The sequence below is a fragment of the Pipra filicauda genome, unplaced genomic scaffold (genome assembly GCF_003945595.2).
Source record: "Pipra filicauda isolate LSUMZ 115617 unplaced genomic scaffold, ASM394559v2 scaffold107_size2268652_pilon, whole genome shotgun sequence".
NCBI lineage: Eukaryota > Metazoa > Chordata > Aves > Passeriformes > Pipridae > Pipra > Pipra filicauda.
In genome coordinates, this window is record NW_024103518.1 from 16,922 (window position 1) to 28,478 (window position 11,557).

Consider the following 11,557-nt stretch of genomic DNA (forward strand, 5'->3'; position numbering starts at 1 on the left):
ATGCTCATCTCATGGAAGTGAAGTCTAAAGACTATCTGTGTGAAAGGATCTGTGCACCCAGGATTGCAGCAGCACACACCCCATCCCAGCAACAACCTCTCCCACTACTCCCCAGGTTGCAAACATTTATACAGGGATGGGGAGGAGCACTTGCATGGAGCCAGGTGGTCCAAAAGATACCACTGCCCCAGAAGTAAATGCAGAATGGTTTACTGCAAGAAAAATACGATAAAAAACATCTACTGAATTCTCACTGGATGATTATCTCAAAGGGTGTAACTATCTTAATATTGCAGGAGGGAGAAAAGAGACTTAACAGTTCTGATTTATGTCTCCCTCTCTAATCTCTGATACGATTCATCCTCAGCAAAGTCCCTGCAGAACACCTGTAGTACACGGCCTTGCACAAGGCTACTACTGAGGAATTGAATCTGGCCTCAGTGGAACAACATAACAGCTCAAATGCTCTGGTTTACTGTGGATGTGTCAATTCCATGTAAGACATCGTACAGTGAGGACCAAGAACTGTCCAAGTGAGGACCAAGAACCAAGGATCTGAGTCCTGAATCTGCCTGCCCATACAGCGAGTCCCTATAAACCACACTTACTGCAGCAGATACGATTTTTTCTCTTCAGATTGAATACTCCATTTTCCCCTTACTGCCACAGAAGAAGAGGGGGTGGGGCATGGGGCAGTAGTTCATAGATTAAAACAAGTAGCCGCAACATGCTCGTGAGAAAGAGCTCATGGTAGTGAAAGTCAATTAAACCTGCATGGCATCAGTGCAGCTGATCTTGCAGAATCAAGTTTAGCAACTGTTCCGGGACATCAAACTTTCAGGCACTGCACCTTCAGTTATGAAGAGTGCCTCAATCATTGAACTGAGCCTGCCTATTTCTGTCTGAAGACAGCCATGATTTATGGCACAGCGTCTTGCTAGTGTGAAAATTCAAATGACCACACATATCAAGGAGCCTTATATTGTACAAGTTAGGTTTTATTTTCTCTAAGGAAGATTCCAACCCTTTTCAGTGCTCCAGATAAGAATAGTGCTATTGCAAAGAGGAAAAAAGCTAACTCGATTTTTCAGGAATTGTTGCCTTGGAAATTTTTAGATAATGTAAATAATAACTTAAAGCACTGAAATGCTAACCCAAAAGTTACTACCAATAGCTGGTTGTGTCCTTTTGCTTCATTTTGTCTCTATAAATAAATTACAACCTGACTGGGTAAATTCCATTTCTGAGACTCAGTTTGTTTATCTGTGGAACAGACATTGATACCCACGTTGCTGAGAATAGTGAGGGTAGCAACAGAAAGATATCTAGAGCCTGAGGACCATTCTCAAGCTAGGATGGGAAACCAGATGTTATTTGTGAAATTCAGAGCACTTGTCTTATTGATAAAGAACGCTACATCAGCTGGCAGAAGAAAATCCACCGCTGCTCATGCAAAGGAGCCAGTGCACAATTGTATCAGAGGAGACCAACACTGAAGTCAACATCTTTCTTACCCCCCCTTCTGCCCACTCTCAGCAGATACCCCATGATTCTGAGGTACTAAGAGCTGCCTCAAAATGCCTGATGAAAGAACAGCATCGAGAAAGCAGTACCTGCACTGCTGCAGTGGGTAGCTGTAACAAATATTGAATTTTAACAGCACCTTTTGCAGAATACAAAGACATTATTACTGAATATTCTAACAGATGGTTGAATTCAAGTGAATGAATTTAAATTCCTGCTACTGTTCCAATATTTCACAGGAGATATTACATTGCTGGTGGTGTCTTGTCACTGAAGTTTAGCCAAAAGGAAAAACAAATATGCAGATACACGCTAGCTAACTGGCACCACTTGAACTCTTGGGAACTCCCCATTAAATTAGTATTCTGATCATAAAATGAGCTAAAATGAGACAGCTCTGTAGGACTGAGCTTTCTGTTTAGACTGAAGATTGTTGCTGAGCACTGCAGGAGTGGGAAAGAACAGAAGCATAATTGTAAGTCAAAATGGCAGCCCAGAGAAAAAATAAAGATTTACCTTCAGGATGAAATGTACCCCAAAACAAATTACTATTTTTTTTTATTAATGCTGTTAGTGTGTCAGGTTTATACATCAAACCAAAGAACAGTGCAGTGGGTTGGCCCTGCCTGGATGCCAAGTGCCTACCAAAGATGCTCTAACACTCCCCTCCTCAGCTGGGCAGGGGAGAGAAAATATAACAAAAGGGAGAGATAAGGACAGGGAGGAGTCAGTCACCAATTACCATCAGAAGAAAAACAGGCTCAGCTTGGGGAAATTAACTGAATTTATTGCCAATCAAATCAGAGTAGGATAACGAGAAATAAAAACCAAATGTTGTGCCATAAATCCTGTTGTGATTTGAAATCTAAGGTGTTTTCTGTTTGTTTAAAATCAGTCAGTCTCACACTTCTTCAAGACACCTTATGTACCTGCATGAGAATTCCTTTCAACCTTTTATTTAAAGGCATGTCAAACACAAGGAAAAAGCTGTAAGCATGAAAGCTTCCAGAGGAGAATTTTTTTAAGGAACAGGGACAACACACAAAAAAAGTGAAGCTGCAGTGCAATGATCACATTTTATTCTTGGCCAAGCCATTCAAAGAGCCATATCTAAGCAAACAATTTCAAGGTCAACTTGTCTACTGATGTTAAATAAGGTGATTTGTGCATTAAAATTTATTTTGAGACTCTTCATAGGATCTTCTTCACAGGTTCCCCCAAACTGCTGACTGGCCTAAATAGGTACAGGACAACAAATCGCTAAGAAGTGGGACATTCTTTGATTTCTGTAAGACCAAATTAGAGACATTTGCATTTTCCACGCTCAAAACTATACAAAAATTTGGAGTCAAGAAGAAGTGACAAGAAACACACTCACAGGCTGCCTGACCCATGCTAGCACCAGGCCAGGCCCTGGAGATGACAGGTGACCTGGAGCCTGTACAGCACCCCGAGGGAACAACGTGGGGTGGCTTTGATCTCCAGGTGTTAGAAAGACAAACTACTTCTCAGTAGAATTTCCTGGGTAAGGTTTAGGGCTTGACATGCTTCAAATGGCTCTCAGACCTTAAGGAAAATTAAAAAAGCTTGGGGAGAAGGATGTGCTGCTTACTGATAGTGGATCCAACAAATGCAGAATTTATGGGCCACAAGGGCATTTGGCAGAACTCACAAGATAAGGAAGAATCTTGTAGAACCAACTCACCAACTGTGCTGAAATCAGCTCTGACTAGCTGATAATAATTCCAGAAGGGGGAGAGTGTGACCACTGACTCACAGCCCACGGACTCAAGAAACACACCGACCCAAAAGCATGCAGACTAACTAGCATAAGAAGTAAGGGAATCTTTTAACCAATAGAAGATAGAATACTAATTAATAAGTGAACAATATAACTTGTAGCCAATTAATATTAAAGCCTTTTTATTGCTAAAACATATAAACAATGAAAAGTTTTGACAGTCATCGTGCTGGCTTTGTGAATTTACCACCCCACACCCTTTCCGTGCAGAACTGTAAATAAATCAAATACCTGTGGGGATTGGCTTCTTGCACACCGGGTGGAAGAATACTTTTTGGAACAACAGCTTTTTTGTGGACACATTAATAAAACATGAAGATTTTCCAACTGTGCTTGCCTGTGCCTGGTCCATCTCAGGAGCAAGAAGGGTGCAGGCAAAGCACCAGAATTTGAAATTCCGTGGCTGCACTTTCACTGTGGCCAGGACAGTCATCAATCACCATTTAACCCATGAGAGCCTCTCTGGGAACAAGCAACAAATCAGAGGGCAAGGTAAGGAAGAAACTCATGGATAAATGATCTGATGAATTCAGGTTCATCGGTCTCTGGATCTGAATTTACTCTGCCTCTAAAAGGTTGAGTTTTTTCATGAGGTTCTGAAATTAATTTTTTAATTCTGGCTAGTGAAAAAGATAAGAGTATACAGACACTTTTTCCTAGAACAAGACTAATTTAATGACACATGCCACAGCATATTTCAAATCAGGGAGAACATAAAGTTACATTAAGGCAAGGAAACAGCGACATCTCAAATTCAGATAGGGAATTGCATTCAGACTCTCTGGATATTATTTGAAATTAGGCAAAAATGACTATCGCACTGAATTATGATTCAGGATAAAGAACAAGTTTATGCCCTAAATCACAGCCATCTCTGCATTACATTTTAGATGTCTGTATGTAGACAAACCACACATATAGCTGGAAAAGGGACTTATCATTCATGAGAGAAAGTCTCACACTTGAGGCTCTAGGAAGATCTGAAAGCAGTCTTTAATAGCTAAGCCCTTTTTCATCTCAATTCTTTACTCATACAAACATGGTCCAAAATGATCCAAACATCCAGACAGATTTGGATTTTCTTGATGAAAACCATGTACTCCTAGAAAAAAGATCCCCAAAAGGAGATGACTGTAAATAATTTATTTACTTATATTTCATATTTCAAACATATTTCCGTAAAGATAAATCCATTTCTTCAAAGACAAAGACAAAAAAAAAAAAAAAATCTATTATGAAGTATCTCCTTAAAACCACAAACCCGATTCCCCTTTGCACTTGTTCCTTATAAAACACTGTAAGACTCCAAGCCCCAGGACCTGCTGACTCATGGGCTTGGCTAGGAGTTTTACTTTCATATATAGATATAGGGTTCTTTATTACCTCGAGATAGCATCAAGAGAATAAGCTATGGACTTGTTCCCAAGGAACTCCTTTATTAATTTAGGGGAGCAAATATGGGGACTTAGCCAAAGTTGAAAATGACACCATACAAACTAGGCAAAAATGTTCTACCACAATTCTGACTCAGCACATACTATTAATCCACAACACTTAAGTCAAAATCCAGTAAACCAACAACACTTAAATCAAGATCCAACCCCTCCAGCTCCAGGGCTTTCCCATGTGGGTTCCAGGGGCCTGCCATGAAGGATGCGCTGCCACCCCACCTCCGTGACGTTCGATCCATCCCTTCCCCCTGCACACTCACACACACTCCCCACAAGGTGGTTCTGACCCAATAATAACTGACCTGGTGTCTAACATTCCACCCCACTGGGTCAGAACAACAACTAGGACTGGGTTTAATCATCTCTCCTATTCTGGTAGCAGCAGCCATGGTGCAAACTGGCAGGCAGAGGCGGAAAAAAGACAGGAGAAAGAGGAAAGTAGGAAAGTACACAGAAAAACCATATCCAACCTTATAAATAACCATAAACTAGGAGTTCCATCAATACAGAAACTCCACTCCACAAACACAACGCTGAGACAGTGCACTGTTAGCCCTGCTGGGATGGTTCCTCGACTAATGAGGAATCTGTGCCTATCTACTGCTCTTTTCAGCTACCTGAAATCAAAGGCAAAGCTCACTGTGATATCATCAGTGCAAACACTGCTCCTTACTAAAAATAACCTGGAGATTTACATTTAGCTCCTTACCCACTATATTTAAATACATATTCAGAGAGATACAAAATTTGGTTCCATTTTCGATCCTAGATTCCGCAGAAATTCATTCTCGGCAATCCAGCACCACAGTTCTATGAATTCTGTGATTCTCCTCTTCCAATTGCTCTGGGCATGAAAACATTCATGGTAGGGAATTGCTAAACACATTTTCCAAATTCAACCCTCCCATTTTAAGGAAGAATTAAGATTGTAAGAGATATAAGGAAACAGTAATTACTGTATTTTTACTCCTTATTAATTTTTATATATTTTACCTAGATTTAATAAAGTTCTGGCTTAAACAGGTGAACCGGATGTCATTCGTTTTTCTTCACTAGTGAGTTCGCATCAATTTTTTGCATTTAAAAAGTGTCAAAAGAAGGACATTCAACCTCCTAATTGACTTCAAAAAATAATAGAATACACCTCATAGAATTAGTCTGTGTTTTTTAAAAAGGTCAACAATTTAGTTTTTGTTTTTAGACTTCTGTGCTTCAGATTTTAGAAATATGATGAGACTGGACAAAATAATTTCAAAATAATACTGATCTTTTAAATCAGTTTCTACATAATTGTTCTTGTAATAAAAAAAAATTCAAATTTGTACTCTGTGTATCGTTATTTTTATTATAAACTTTGACAAAGAACTTCTCTACACTGAATTATTCGCATAGGAAATTGAAGTAATGCTTCCTACCTGACCACTTCAGCAGACCTTCTTTTTTTTTTCTTTTAACTTCTGTATAAGAAGGCAAAAGCATTATCCAGACAGCACTGATCTCAGCTCTAGTCATGGCCCAAGCTTGTCAGGCGATTTTGGGAAACAAATGAGGTAGATGGAGAAATGCTTAATATCACTTCCCTTGTACTTCTTTTCTTAGATAATTGGTCTACGAATTATTTAGGAAGTATTTACAATGCCCTACACTGACGGATGCAGTTAACAAACAGGACAATAATTTGGTCAAAACTGACTAAAGCAGGATCTTGTTGTACCAAAGACAGAACAGTTAGACCGTAACAACTAAGATCATTGAATAAAATTATGTTGTTATTATTATAAAATCTTTCAAGTAAGAACCGTGTCTTCATAGGAGTTCATGCATTAAATAAACCCCAGATGTCATATCACATGAAAGACATTTCTAACCTTGATGTTTATTATCAATGTCTGTTCCACTTATTTTTTCCTCCTTCGGTATTCCCCTTTTTCCTCCATTTCTTTTCCTTTTCTACTCCTGAAATACAATATTCCTAGTATTCTTCTGTGTATGTTCTGTGGCCAACAGCCTAACAGATTAACAATACAAGCAGCCAGATCAAATGCATTGCTATCATCGCTACTTAATTGCCGTTAATTTGCTCTCTGTTTCTCATCTTGCATTCATTGCAGCACAGAACCCAAGCAGTCAAAAGAACAGAGGCATTTCAATACATTAGGCACATCCAACACTTTTCTTTCTTTTTCCTTTTTAAATTTCATTCTCTGTCCTCTAGAAATAACTTTGAAGCAGCAGCTTTGATGCAGATCAAAGCGAAGGCTATCGCACAAGCCTCAGAGCTACTGAGATCAGATGTGCAGACTGGACCCAACTCACAGGGCAGTCTGCTGCCTCCCAGGGGCTCAGGTAAGGGACATTATTGGAAAACTCCCCAGTCTAACGAGGCCCTCTGATTGTGTTGCACTATTGGCTGTTCAAACCGGCAGCAGTGAAACAACAAAGAGAAGTCCGAGGGCAATCAAAAGAGACATCAGTGCCCTGGGAAAATTGGTAGAGGGATCATGAGCACACGTAGTGATTTCCTTGATCCTTCTGTTAATAAGGAATAATATTGATAGGAATAGGCAGATCTATCAGGTCAATGAGTGCCTCTGAGGTTGGTGTACTTGGAAAATATTGGGGATTTTGACCATGGGATGAACTACTCAACACCTTTCTCAGAGGGGAAAGAGAGTTCTAGCACAGGAGCTAGTGGGGCTCATTTTCAAAGCTTTACACTAAACTTGGAACGGGGAAAGAGACAAAACCAGGCTTGCCAGTGATGGGCCATGGGATAGTGTGGCAAAACTTGAAGGGATGAGCACTGATGGAATCCCTCAATGTGCTTCAGGAGGTGTTGGCTACAATGTACCACACCTGAAATGTTCCTACACCAATGCACGCAGCGTGAGGAGCAAACAAGAGGAGCTCAGAGCTTTGGCCCAGTCCCGGAGATTTGACATCATTGGCATAAGTGAAACCTGGGTATGAGTCCTGTGACTGTAGTGCCCTGTTGGATGGTTACAGGTTCTTCAGGAGGGACAGGTAGAGCAGAAGAGGTGGAGGGGTGGCACTGTGTGTAACAGAAGGGTTAAGATCTATGGAGCTCACAGCTGGCAATGGTACAGTTGGGAGCCTCTGGGTAAGAATCAAGGGGCAAAAAAAAGATGCAGATGTCATGGTGAGAGTCTGCTATAGACCTCCCAGCCAGGACAATGACACCAATGAATTATTCTTTGAGGAATAATTCTAAGGGATGCTTCCAAATCAACTGCCCTTGTCCTTATGGGGGACTTCAACTTGCCAGAAGTTAACCGAGAGCATCACACAACTGGTACAACCCTGGCCAGGAGATTCCTAAAAAAAAATGGATGACAACTTTATGGGATAGGCCCTAAGTAAACCAACTTGGAAAGATGCCCTCCTTGATCTGCTGCTTGTCCACAGAGTGGATCTCATGAGCAAAGTGGAGATTGGTGGCCTCTTGGCTACTGTGACCACAAAGTGATTGAGTTCAAAATCTCTGTTGACCGGAGGGAAAGTGCCAGCAAATCTCAGCTCTGGACATGAAGAGAGCAGACTTCAGACTGCTCAGGGAATTGGTAAGTAAAGTTCCCCGGGAAAAACTTTTTGCAGGTGTTTGGCCAGAAATGTGAGGGACTATTGAGGGACTCTTTATTAAAAGAGTTTTTTCAAATACATTAATGGCAAAAGGTAGTATAGAAGTATCATTGACCTGTTACAGGAGGAGGATGGTCACCTCACAAACAGGGACAGAGACAAGGCAGAGGTGTCTAATGCTTTCTTTGCATCTGCCTTCAACACGGATGATGAACCAAGGGGTTCTCAGTGCCCTGAGCTGGAGGACCATGATTGCCAGGATGATCAATTTCCAGTCGACCCTGAAATTGTGCAGGATCTGCTGCTCCAGCTGGATCCCTACAAATCTATGGGGCCCAATAGGATTCACCCCATAATCCTCAAAGAGCTGGTTGATGTCATCACAAAACCTCTCTTGATGATTTTTGAGTGGTGTTGGGAATCCAGAGAGGTCTCAGCTGACTGGAAGCTGGCAAATGTTGTCCTGACTTTCAAGAAGGGCAAGAAGGAAGACCCTGGAAACTACAGGGCTGTCAGTCTCACTTCAGTGCCTGGTGAAGTTATGGGGATTACTCTGGGAAGTATTGCAAAACACCTGGAGGGCAGCGCTGTCACTGGTCACAGCCAGCACAGCTTCATGAGAGGAAAGTCCTGCTTATCCAACCAGATCTCCTTTTATGACATGGTAACCCATGTAGTTGACCAAGGGAAGCCAGTTGATGTGATCTTTTTGGATTTTAGTAAAGCTTTCAATACTGTCTCTCACAGGATCCTTCTGGACCAAATGTCCAGCTCACAGCTGGATAAACACACCCTGTGCTGGGTGAGCAGTTGGCTCATGGGTCAGGCACAGAGGGTGACAGTGACTGGGGTGACATCAGACTGGAGGCCTGTCACTAGTGGGGTTCCACAGGGCTCCATCCTCGGCCCTGTGCTCTTCAACATCTTCATAAGTGACTTGGACACAGGACTGGAAGGGACACTAAGCAAGTTTGCAGACAATACAAAACTAGGAGGAGCTGTTGACTCCCTCAAAGGCAGGGAGGGACTGCCTCTCTTGCAGAGAGACCTTGACAAACGAGAGAACTGGGCAATCACCATCATAGGAAGTTCAACAAGGGAAAGTGTTGGATTCTGCACCTGGGATGGGGCAACCTGGGATGTAAGGACAGACTGGGAATGAGAGGCTGGAAAGCAGTGCCATGGAAAGGGACTTGGGGGTCTTGGCTGATGGGAAGTTGAATCTGAGCCAGCAGTGCCCTGGCAGCCAGGAGGGCCAACCCTGTCCTGGGGGCATCAAGCAAAGCATCACCAACCCAGTCGAGGGAGGGGATTGTCCTGCTCTGCTCTGACCTGGGGTGGCCTCACCTGGAATATTGTGTGCAGTTTGGGCACTGCAATATAAGAAAGATATTGAGCTATTAGAGAGTGTCCAAAGGAGGGCAATGAGGAGGGCCTTGAGGGGAAGCCGTGTGAGGGGTGGCTGAGAGCACTTGGTGTGTTCATCCTGGGGAAGAGAAAACTGAATGGAGAGCTCATTCCAGTTACAGCTTCCTTGTGAGTGGAAGGGAAGGGACAGGCACTGATCTCTGCTCTGTGACAGCACCAGAGAGAATGGCCTGAAATTGTGTCAGAGGAAGTTTAGGTTGGATATTAGAGAGAGATTCTTCCCCCACAGGGTGGTTGGGCACTGAACAGGCTTCCCAGGGCAGTGGTTACAGCACCAAGCCCGACAGAGTTCAAGAAGTGTTTGGATGATACCCTCAGGTCCATGGTGTGACTCTTGAGTGTGCAGGGGTAAGGGTTGGACTCAATGATCCTTGTGGATCCCTTCCAACTCAGCATATTCTTTGATTTTGTAAAAACTATTTTTTTTCTGAAATTCTGAGCAGCAAACTTGTATAGAGACAATATATTACTAAAGAGAAGTTTAGGGACATTAGAAATGGCTGTCTGTGGATTCATTAACTTCTTTGCTAAATTAATTCATATCCTTCACTTTGCCCTGGGAGATGTTTTATTTCCTAATGCAGCGTTGAGTTGTAAGGCCATTTTTAAGTGCCCTTTGAAATGCAAAGTTTATGGGGCTTTAGTTAAGTTGCAGTTTTTTCTATTCTCTCTTCATAATGACACGATTCCGGAAAATTTTTTTTATTTGTTCCTCCAGGACGGCTGGAGTGAACAAAACCCATTTGAAATGCAGATACTGCCAATGAAAACAAGTCACACAGAGGAGCACACCTCCTTGGAGCACAAGAAATGCCATGCTGGAACAGGTTGTCACCCATGTAGTAAGGAGAGAGTAGTAGTTTTATAAAACAACAAGAGCTATACTTATTTGGCACATGCTGACCCACTGCCTGAACTTCAGAAAAATAAGAATATTCCTGAAGGTTTTCCTCAGCTCAACGTTAGTGAGAGTGTTTTGAAACTCAAGAATGGTCAGACCTGTCCTTTCACCTCAAATAATAAATAAATAGTCACTGTTATCCATTTCTACAACTTTTTACACACTCTAGGTTTTACAACTAAGTGTAAGTGTATTTCTTTGCTCTTTAAGCTGAAGATATTTGAAAAAATAAAGTTTCATCTGGTTGTTTTCTAGGTTTACTGGCTACTCTGTATTTCAGTATTATATCCCACATCAAAATTCCCTTTATAGGTAAACGCTCTCTTCAGCTGCAGTCTGTGGAATTTCTTACCCTGAAGGATTCATTTACCAGACACAGAATTCTCATTTAATGGATACTGAAGTGGAATGGTAAAATATAAAAGTCAGACTTGCTGGCAAGGTTTTAATGACAGAGTAGCTCCAGGGAGCCCACTAGCTGAATATCACAACATCAGTTTAGCTGTCTCACTACAAAGCTAGGGACTAAGTAGCCTTAGGCACTCTGTTCAAAATACATAGGTTAAAATATATGATTGGTTCTCAGCATTTGCACTTTAACTGAAAATTTCTAGGTTTGAATAAAAATCAGAAAGTACAAAAGGGTGTTTCCAAAAAGTAGTATCTCTTCCTTTCTCTTCTAGTCCACAAGTCGAACAACTGTATATTTTATCTCTCAGCGTTAAAGTCTCCCAAACCCTCTTCATGCTTTTAAATACTGACATAAGCTGATCTGGTTCCTGATAAACCTACAGTTGGGAGACCAGGGCAAGCATCAAGCTGCTCTTGATCCTCTTCTCTGAGGAAAACTGT